Genomic DNA, 9655 nt, shown 5'->3' on the forward strand with positions numbered 1-9655 from the left:
TAGTGTCGCATCAAAAGTACTCAAACCTTTCGCCAATTACGTGACAGCTATCATCAATCATACAGCAAGCACTGTATGGCGTTGCAAGAACATACAAGAACGATTTATTATAGCCAGACGTGATTCTGAATATATTTGTGGAAAAGATACAACGACGTTGTAATGGTGCTTAACGAGAGAAAAAAAATAAAAAGAGAAAAAAGAGTAGAAAACGTTTGGTTCTGTATGAACAAATTGACAAATATATATATGTATTCGTAATATTAATTTTTTATGCATGATTTTCTAATAAATTTCTATAAAAACTTACTACAGAAAAATATTTTAATAAATTTAAATTGCGTACTATTGAATGACCCAAGATTTTTTTAAAGATTGCTGAGAAGAAAGAAAAGAATGGTTGAGTTAGGAATACTATTTAAAAAAGTAAATGCTGTGGTCTTAAAATAAAAACTATTCTTATATCTAAGAATTAAATTTAATCATGATAAAGAGCAAATTTCTGAAAGAGAATACGGAAAATAACTTTATTATTTAACTTTCAATAAAATACAAATTCTCATTGTTAAAATTCTCATAATAACGAACATAATTAGTCAAAAAATTTTCACAAAAGGATATTTCATTCGAGATCCTCACATCAAATTATATCGCATTTTTGAAGAAATCAGACATATAGAGATAAGAAGAAAAAGAATGTTCTTGGTACTACTGTTCCAAGGTTTACGAAGCTAGTTCTTCTTAATGGCTCAGATTGTCCACGTAAGTAAGGAAACTCGATTGAAGTAACTTAGCAACAGTTACTAAACTCTTCGCCTGATTGATTGCGAATACATGTAACAGCGAGAAATGGAACAATTGGGGAAAACTCGAAGGCAGCGAGGTCCACTAGTAAAAGAATAGACGCGACGCGGTATGGTACAAAGAATGATGGCGACGGTACTCACCCCCTCAGGCCGAAAGCTCTCTTTGCAAGCTCCAGCTTGAAGACGCTCGGTCAACAAGCAGCCGGATGCTTGAGTCTCGCCTCCTTATGACGTCTGCAACGAGTAAGGCGGTACTCCAGATTTTGTAGTCGCGTTTTCTTCTCACTTTCGCGACACTACCGTGTTAACCGTGCTTTCTTACGTGACGTGACGACGAATCGGAAAGTTTAAAAAAGAAAAATCGGGAGAAAGAGAAACGATCGGGGCTCTTCTCGAATTTACTCAACGGACCGTGACAAGACTGTAAAAGCGTTCGATCGGAACGAACGTCGGACGATGGGGATAACAACGTCGTAGCGCACCTCGGAGGAGAACAGAAAGAGACAGAGAAAAAGAGAGAAAGAAAGATGTAAAAAAAAGAGAGAGAAAAGAAGAAGAGGCAGCGGAGGGATAAGCTAATTTTAGAGTTAAGGATCCGTGTGAAGTGGAAGAGAGGACAGCGAAGGAGTGAACGCGCGCGAGTACAATACATTGCGCACATCAGAGTTTGTCTCGCGCGAATGAGGGACGAGGGAGAAGATGGAGAACGTATGATTTTGGGACACGCTGCCAAAAAGAATTCAATCACCGACCAATCACCATTCGAAGATATACCTCCCAGTAAATAGAGATCACCGTCTCGGCCAACTGGGGCTGACACTAATAGATCTCTTAGACGGAACATCGAGCCGTTGAGGCGTTTAATGTCGGGGTTGCGTGATACCATGCCATCAGATTAACCGTGTTCTCTAATCACGCGTGTTTATCGATGATCACATTCATCAAGCGACCTTTCTCCCTAGCGATACTTCTATAGTCATCTGAAATGTATGCCTCAATGGCAATTATGCGCTAAACTAGTTATCCGACTATCCAGAACTTTCTCCAATTGGCTCGGGAAATCTATAAATGGATAGTAGTAGAATTTGAAAAACTTTAGAAGATTCTCAGAGCAACTCACTAGGAGGGCGTTTTTCCACTAATTTGTTACGAATATCACAAAGGGAAAGAAATAATGCTCGTTGTTGTTATAGCTATTTACTATTTTACGTTCCTTTTCATTTCTTTTGTGTCGCGATGCGAGTTTCGTAAACGAGAAATTCTAATGGCGGGCCACGTTGTAATCTTTAGTTTTCCTAACAAGCATAAATGACTCCTACGAGGCAACGTATCGTAATGAAAAGCTAGAAATTCAACGTTGATCGCGTGGGCGGCAGGGAAGGACCGGACTGAATTAAAGGGAGATAACTACATCGTAATCTTCAATCCAGAGATTCTTTACAAGACTGCTATTACTCGTATAAGGGTCTCTGAAGAAAGGAATTATATTCTAGAAAAACATTGTGTCAGTCACAATGTGTTTCTCTCTTCGACTATTGAATCATTCCTACAATCAAGCATGAAGTTCTTGTACCATTGGATCAACGGGGGAAATTATGGAGGAGGCCATGGGGGCCTTGAAATCTCTTTTTTTTTTATATTTATATCAAAATATTATATACATTTTTAATATTTTTTAAAACGTTTAATATTTTGATATTACTAAAATATTTTTTTATTTAAGGAACTCCTAGATATAAAAGCATAGGTTCTATTATGTTATTCTTCTTTTGTATAGTAATATAATTTTAAGTAAAACGTTTTATAAATTATACGTTAAAATATTATAATACATACTTATTCAATGTAATAATAATTTATTAAATAATAATGTTCTATCTTTTCATATTTGGCTTTTAAAAAAATATTTCGCTTATAACGCGCCAATGGCTCATACTTGCAAAACTTACATACCTAGCTGAACAAATACAGACTTGCGTGACGGGATTAGTGGTTACTATTATGTTACAGTTTTCCATTCGTCATTCGACTTCCGGTTGCCCGAGCGTGAATTTGCATTCCAAGCGACTCTCTGTCGTGTATCATGCTATTTCGCGCTTGGTTCAAAGTTTATTGGTCCAAAGTTAGCCTGCTTGCACCTCGGATAACGCGGAAACAATGTCGGATTTTCGTCGATGCTTACGTATTCACGCAAGAGTCGCACGTGGACGATAATACAATAATACAATACAGACGCAACCTCCACTTGTTCGATCGCGTGCATTCAGCTTCGCTCGAGTAACGAATTAGAGGATACAACCAATAAATATCTATGTCATTGAATACTCGATCAAAATGGGTTCATTCCGAAAAAATTACTTTCCAGTTGAAAAATTTTAATATGATCGAGCTGATTAGATCAGTTAGATTAAATTTCTATTCTCCTAAATAAATATGATAATATTATTTTACAACAAATAAAGTATCAATCAAAAAAGAGAAATATTAATAGAAGAAATATAATCACTCAAGAAATTTTTAGGTAAAAAAGAATATAACGAATACCTGAAGGTTCGGCACAAAATTATTTTTCCATTCTAACAATACCTAAAATGTAATGGATTATGTAATCTGAGTCGATGAATACAAGTCTATGGATTATGTAATCTGAGTCGAGCAAACAAATTTTCCCGTTCTTTCATATCGTGATGTTTAAAGTTACAACGAAACACTTCAGAATAAAGGGGTTCTTTGAAGTCACGTTTGCTCAGCTAAAGTCGCCACGGAGGAAGCAGGAAAGCTGCGAGAATGATAACGCCGCCGAGGAATTTGCCTGCATCCTCGAACTTATAGCAGACGTACATTGTTTCGCATTCACTACACATTCTTGGATACTGTGTCGAATTTTCCTCCGTAGATAAGATAAACTGTCTCTCTCGTTAAGGCAAGTTCAACACAAGATAAAAATTTAACAGCAATCGAAACTAATAGACGCAAATAGCATAAAAGTTGAATTCGGATATTCAAGAAATTTCGTACCAATGGTAATTAATTTAAGAAAATTTTCTCAATAAAAGAAAAATAAAAAAATCTTCGATTACATAAAGAAATCCCAGCTATATTAAACATTGTCTATCATATTTAGCGAATGTTTTACAGGCTCTCGATTAAAGACGAAACGCAGGGAAAATCGCGGCTCGACGGACGTCTCAACGAGACGTAAAATAGTTGAAGACTTAATATATTAAACGTTAGATCGTAATATTTCGCACTGTACACAGACTTCTCCAGAATTTGCGACTTCCTACAAGAGGAAATAGAACGGTAGATTAAAAATGAGAAGGAAAGGGAGGACGGAAGGAAGGAAATTAAGGTGTTTAATCATTGCGGCCGGAGGTGGTCTAAATCGAGGCCCTATTAGCGTGTCACGATGGTCGTGGAGAGAGAGAGAGAGAGAGAGAGAGAGAGAGAGAGAGAGAGAAACTAATTTTAAATCTAGCACGGCATTGTGTAGGTAAACACATCGATGTGTCGCAAATATCTCGGGAGGGTGCGTTCATCGCACGGCAGAATGGATAATCGATTAAGTCGAGGTATATCCACTTATCCGCTTGCTCTCACACCCCGCAGAGCGCAAATTTCAGAATCTCAAAGAGGCGGTACACGAGGTACCTTAAGACGGGGTGGATATGGCGCTCAATTTGCACGGATCCTTGGCTAAGCCTCCAAAGTGATAACCGATCTACTAGATACAGCCGGGGCGGATCACGAAGTTCCATAACGTGTCCCGTTACCTGTAACCTACCCTCGTATCCCGCTAAGACACGCTCCGACGAATAATTACCGCTCACTTATCTGTAACGACGAAGCCATAACTCTTCCCTGTCAAAGCTTGCGCTTGTATTGCCTCATGGTATGAAAAAAAATTTAGAAATTAATCGCGAAACTGTATCGTCGAAAATAATTATTAAGAATAACTAGCAAATGAATGTCATAAACAGTTAAGCTAAATCTTTAAACAATAGTTAATTAATTCAATGTGAATTTAATATAGATACATATTCAATCTTGTAAACTGCGCGAATTTAATTTTCAGTCTTGAAACGCAATCCTAACAAAACTGGAATAATTATACTATATATCACAACTTAAATTGACAAGCAATTTAATAATATTGATGCTTTTAGGCATCTTAATAATCTGATGTTGAGAAATAAGCGTCTTAAAATCTGCAAATAATATTATTGCGAAAAATATTATCTATATATATAATATTAATCGTTTAAGGCATTCACATTTCCCAGTTGTAACATTACGATCTTAAAAGATAGGTTGTTTAATATTAATTATTAAAAAGTTTACATCAAACGTAATCGGTGAAATGTATTGTTATTATTATAGATGCTTATATGTAGCATTATTGCTGATGCTTTACTTTTTAATATTCTCTACTTCATTTATGTTCTCATTTAAATATTGTAATTAGTATAACACACACGATAATTTTCCTTCACTATACACATGATGGATTGTTCATGTATCTTGAGTTAATTTTCATTACTTTTTACAAAAATTATTAAATTATTCTTACATATATTTTAATATTTTATAAAATATTTATAAGCTTTTGTATTAAAAAAATTACGTATAAATATTATAACTAATTACTTGGTGCTCTCCTAGTATTTAAAAAAAAATGCATAAAATACGAATGATCCAATCATGTGTGTTTAAATTTTTAATAATAAATTATTACATTTTAATAATAATAAAGAGTTATTATTATTAAGTTGAAACGAAAAACCTGGTCGCACATGAAATAATTTACCTAGAAAATTTAAGAAATAACACACTCGAAGTACTATATATCGAAGATCGGTGATCGTATTCAGTGGACTTGACGTTGGATGAGATGCATTCACCGTATTACATCCGCGTACGAAACCGCCATGCCACTTCAAGGAAGAGGGTACGCGTGCATGAAGCAGGGCGTGCCGCCGTAATCTCAATTCAATTTGAGAGCACGTCGTAGTGCAGCAAGGAGTCCCTTTCGTGATAATCTCCGCCGGAAATACTAGACGGCCGAAACTTCGCGACTAACGCGATTTTCAAGTAAATTTCACTCACCGACGCTGCCATTAGGATGACACGCTATGGCTCTTAGTCGGAGCATCAACGGACTCGCTTGCATGTGTACCTACGTTCGCTAAATTCGAACATCCGAGGGGACCTAATAACCACACGACGTTATCAGCGTGGTATCAATATTTTACTCGGAAATTATTTGAATCCCAATTGTGATCAATTATGTGATGATAATCGATATGATTATTGAGCAAATCGGATCGGAGAATAAAGTATAATTCGATAATAGCATTAAAATTGATACACATCGAATTATACTATTATTGTAAGACCATCTCAGCTGGGTATGTATTAATCCGTTAGACTCGAAAAGATTAAAGTAACCATCAGATATGGTCAACGTGCTAAACGAATTAGTGCCACGAACGTGCACAGTGAAAAAAATGTAATCGCTATGTCGCTCGACGATTCCTCTTTGAAACAAAGAGAAAAAGAGTAGAACATATGATGTTACATTGTTCAGAGAGCTTGGTAACAAACCTCGTTGGAAAACAAATAGTAGACCGAAAGGAGACATCGCGGAGGAAGCGGTACATCTTAAAAGTCCCGTAGCTGGGATCCTTTTAGCAAATTACGAAGTTATCGGAAAACTCTCCCGAAGGGGGACACGCCTCGCGGCATTATATTTAATAACGTCCAATAAACGTTACTCTTGCCACTGCTTTTTCTTTCTCCATTTTTCTATTCTCTTCTTTTTTTCTCTCTTCTCCTTCGCTTGCCCCTTCTGTGTATTCGTTTTACCTCACTTCCGTTTTCCGTCGCCGCGTTTTTTCTCTTTCTCCTTTTTCCCTCCTTTTTCTTCCCCCCTCCCCCCTTCTCTCTCTCTCTCAATGTACCGCTAATGTTTTTACTTGCGTCATATTAAAACGATTGATTTCGCTCGCAATGTCCCGTTTCTTCGGAGAGACTGCTCTGCACACTGAAAACCAATATCGACCACTTTCAGTCTGGGCGCGAGTCGAATAAACGGCCGCCATTAGCTTGAAAGTCCTGCGGCGTAACACAGGAATTTGTACATCCACCCCGTTTCAAAAATAATCGCGAAGCTTATAACTTCCGTGACGATTACGTTAACACGTTGCCGCATATAAATTTGTTCACGGCAAACATAAATTCCTTGACCATCGTATGTAAATTGATCGTTACAAACGCATTGTATCTCGTTTTCCTAACGATTACTTTATCATTCAATAATTTTATTGATTAACAATGATTTTTTAATAATTTACTAAATGATATTTAAAACTGATGAGTCCATTCTTCTATAGGAACTCTAAACAAATTTTCATGAAATTGATTCTAAATTTCAATATCTAACTGTGAACAATTATTTTAATCGCTAATTATTTCTATTTTTTTCTACATTATCTCGAATGGAGATTCTATATGTTAAAATTTATTTTTATTAAAATCTGTTATACTTTCGTTAAAATTTCCTTACGTATAAGCGATGAGTCGTAGTCGATTTTTGTTAGGCAAGGTCTTTTCCAGTTGGAGCAAAACGCTTATGAGTCAAGCGTTTATTCAACGTGTTAACGTCATTTTGATCATATTAAGGAAGCATGGAACGAAATCTCGCGTGCGAAAAGTTGCCGAAGGAAAGCAGTCGTACGGAACAGAACGAACTGGTAAGCTACAGTGCGCCAGGATGGGACAGTGATGTGCAGCAGTATTTATAGTATGGATTGTGTCTGCTTGGCAGCTCGCCATCAGATGAACGGGCTGTCCCGAGAGCCCTACGCACGGACCAAGCAACGGTACGTACGAAGTGCTATTGATAACTATTGTCTCCACATTTATCCGCGAATCGCTTATTTCCTCGCAATCGTTAGATCACCATCCACCTTGCGCGAAAGAGCGACGATTGGCAGCGGCGATGGAGGTCTTTTTTTCCAGACCGGAGCTATTACAGCGACGGGGATGAATCACGAATCGAGTCCGATTGGTACTCGTTCGCAAGCACGACCTGGCTTTTATTAGACTAGCTGACATCGAGGATCACTGCCAAACTAGGATCGCACGAACAATAGCTTCCACGTATCGTCTCGACCGGGCGAAAATAACCACAGTTGCCTGCACATTTCCTATTGCACTCTTTTTGTATCAAAGTTGAAACAAAAAAAAAAAGAAACAGAGGGGCAAAAAAAATTCCATCAATTTTAGTTTAGAAAGAAATTTGCTGTGAATAAATTTGAAAATATGTGTCTGTGCATAGTAAGTTTATACATGTAAAAGTATTAAAGCGATAAAATAGAATAAAATATGGAAAGGACAGAAGTGTTATCGAAACAATGAAATATTTTTACTGCAGAAAGCGAACTAGCGATAGTGCAGTTTTAGGATTTCAGGATAATGTTTCTGGAAATATTTATCTCGCGGTCGCGTGCCCAGAATCTATTTCCGTCGTCCGAATACCTCATCCCCCAGCTTCTAAGATTCTCAGACGACTCTGGAACATGGCGGATCAATGATCTATTCGCTTCACCTCATGCGTACTATACAATGCGTGACATGTCGACAGAATCTTTATTATATGTGTTATCTATTCAGAATTTATAGATGCCAAAATGGATATCCAAAGTCTGAGATCCTAATAATATCTCATCGTAAAAGACATTTTTTTAAAAACATAAAAAATGAAATTTTCTCTAAATCGCTCAATTTCATAAATTCATCTTTTTCAAACAGAGAGAAATTTGTTACGCTGTGAAAAATCATAATATTCCGCGACAATACCAGAAATTCCTACTTGACAATACCAGAGAGAAAGAAAGAAAATACGCTTTCTGTAAATTTATATAATAGAATGTATTTTTTATGATTTCTGAAAAATGAAGTTATAGTAATGTTTTTTTTTTTCTAAAATGTAAATGTAATAATTAAACCGTACTCTTCTACCTTCTCTCCTCGTTTATAAAAACTCTTAACGAGCCACCGTTCCGACCTTTACCTATACCAAGTGCCATCACCATTGTTACCGTTTTAGCTTTTTTCATCGATTACCGTTACTCCAAAGAGGATATCCCGTGAAGCTTAACACCGACTCGAGAACCGTCCTTGTCTCGCATATCCCCCTCGTATTCCATAGGATTAGACCTGGCTTTAATGTCCGACGACAAGGGATTTCGATGGTAATTGAATACGGACACGCTGGCACATCGCGGTTAAGAGTTCGAAGTGTTTGCTATCGCTATTCGCGCTGTTTTACTCAACGTATTCATCGAAGGGCGATTGACTTAATTGATGAAATTAGATCCTGAAGTCCAGAGATGGATCCCTTTAATTATGTAAGATAATGATAAAGTGCCTTTAGTGCACGAATTAACGCATGCATGTTAATTCTTTTTGAGTGACCCGGCGAACGGAACCGGAAGCAATGCCCCCTTTTTGTGCTAGCTGGTCCGTGCTTACTGCGCTTAGACTCTCGCCTATCGATTCGGCGGGATTCGGTTTTGATCTATCACGTGGAAAGAACCGATCGCCCTCAACCGAGTATTCACTGTCAAGCCCCCGTAGCCGGGTGGATGAAGATCATTCGCTTGTGGTTCGTACTCGTCCGTAAAAATATCGAACGGTCATCGTTTTGGGATGCACATACAAAAGGCAGTGCAAACAGTAACGCCACGTGTACGATATTTTCGGCGACGTATCGAGCTCACCTGTATAACGATTAGCGGATTTTCGGTATTCCCTCGACGTTTGGTTACGGGATATATACGTACAAT

The 9655-nt window shown here is 37.4% G+C and overlaps 1 pseudogene; it reads left to right on the forward strand.

The window, feature by feature from the left end:
- Positions 1-952: 952 nt before the first annotated feature.
- On the forward strand, positions 953-7960 carry LOC108720900 (uncharacterized; annotated as a pseudogene).
- The last annotated feature ends 1695 nt before the right edge of the window (positions 7961-9655 follow it).

This window comes from Mycetomoellerius zeteki, unplaced genomic scaffold (assembly GCF_001594055.1).
Source record: "Mycetomoellerius zeteki isolate Tzet28-1 unplaced genomic scaffold, Tzet1.0 scaffold156, whole genome shotgun sequence".
Lineage (NCBI taxonomy): Eukaryota > Metazoa > Arthropoda > Insecta > Hymenoptera > Formicidae > Mycetomoellerius > Mycetomoellerius zeteki.